The sequence below is a fragment of the Nematolebias whitei genome, chromosome 10 (genome assembly GCF_014905685.2).
Source record: "Nematolebias whitei isolate Nwh7 chromosome 10, NemWhi1, whole genome shotgun sequence".
Taxonomy (NCBI): Eukaryota; Metazoa; Chordata; class Actinopteri; order Cyprinodontiformes; family Rivulidae; genus Nematolebias; species Nematolebias whitei.
Window position 1 is genome coordinate 18,254,102 of NC_056507.1, and position 1,483 is coordinate 18,255,584.

A 1,483-nucleotide genomic window follows, 5' to 3' on the forward strand; every position below is an offset into this window, starting at 1 on the left:
AATAATGAATTTGCCTAATTTCATAGAGCTCAGAATATGTTAGAAATGAGCCTCAGTTAAAACACCGAGATCATTTTTTAAATACCACATAAAAACGTTTATAAATCATATATTTAGAAGTGACTTATGTTTCACATTTGTTTCAGGTAACATCAGTCTAAGGATGGAGTGACATTAGTGGGAACTTAAAGCGTGGAAGTGCTGTGCTATGCTGGTACATGAGACTGTCTAAGAAAGCATGGCACGCAGGAGGGATTGGATGATGGAGGATTTTCTAAGAGAAAGCTTCTCTGTGAAAATGGGCAAACTGGGAGCTCATTTATCAACAAATCTGAGCTCTGCCAACAACAAATCACCTGAGAGGCTCGGGTGCAGGATTTTGGAAATTAGAACAATAAAAAGGCGACCTGGAAAGATTTGCTGTGAGCCACATGACGAGGCGTTATGGCCAGGAATGTTTCAGTGGATCGGGATAACTCCCACAAAATTAACAAAAATTAATTGCCTTTGTTAACTAAACAGGACTGAGGGGTGTTACAACAAGTAGCTTAACGTGCATGTCAAAATTATGGGTCAAGGCAAAACATTTTTGAAAAGAAATTTGAGCGCAGTGAATCAAGAGTCCAATTTGTCTTCATTTAAAAAGGATGCTAACGAAGTGGGTATCTAAATGCCAAACCACAAAAAAAGAAATAAATTGATGCACATTTCAAAGCCTCAACAGAGCTTCTGCTTTAATATAGGCACACAATTTAAAGCAAATTTTAGGCCAATTTAAAACAAATCCAATTGGAGAGGAATATTCCATGTGCCATTCCAATGTAAACTTTCATAAAAGGGTGAAACTATAATTAACCCCAAATAAATTATATTAGTGGTGTGAAGCAAATGGAGCAAATAAGCATACATTTGCGCCTGAACAGGAAGCAAACAGAATAAAATCCGTTCAAATGGTGACTTTTGGGGCTTTACGCACAGCTTTTTCTTTACCTTTAACTCCACATGACAGTGCACGGGCGTCCACGTCATGCTGTAGCACTCCGTCTCCGTCTCCTCATTCACCTCCAGCGAGATCTTCACCTCGGCCACCGAGTCCCAGGTGTAGCAGAACTCGGTTTTGTTCAGCCAGCACAGGTTCCTCACGAAGGGAACCTCGATGTCGGGGTTCCCCACGTTCCCCACGTCTATCTCCACGTAGGTCATGTCCTCCGTCAGAGTCTGTATGACCAGAGAGTGGGTCCTTCTCTCCCAGATCAGTCCGCTCAGAGTTCCCCTGAGGATCCAGTTTTTGTTGGGCTGGTCCACCACTTGCCAGTATATGATCCCGATGGTCATCACAAAGAAGACGGCCACCCCCAGGCAGGCTATAGCTCCTTTCCAGGTTTCGTTCATCTCCTTCAGTCCCGTGTCCCATGTTACCTCTGGGATGGGACTCGGGTTCCTATTTCGAGCGTGTGGCATGTTTTTTTTTTTTTTTTTTTTT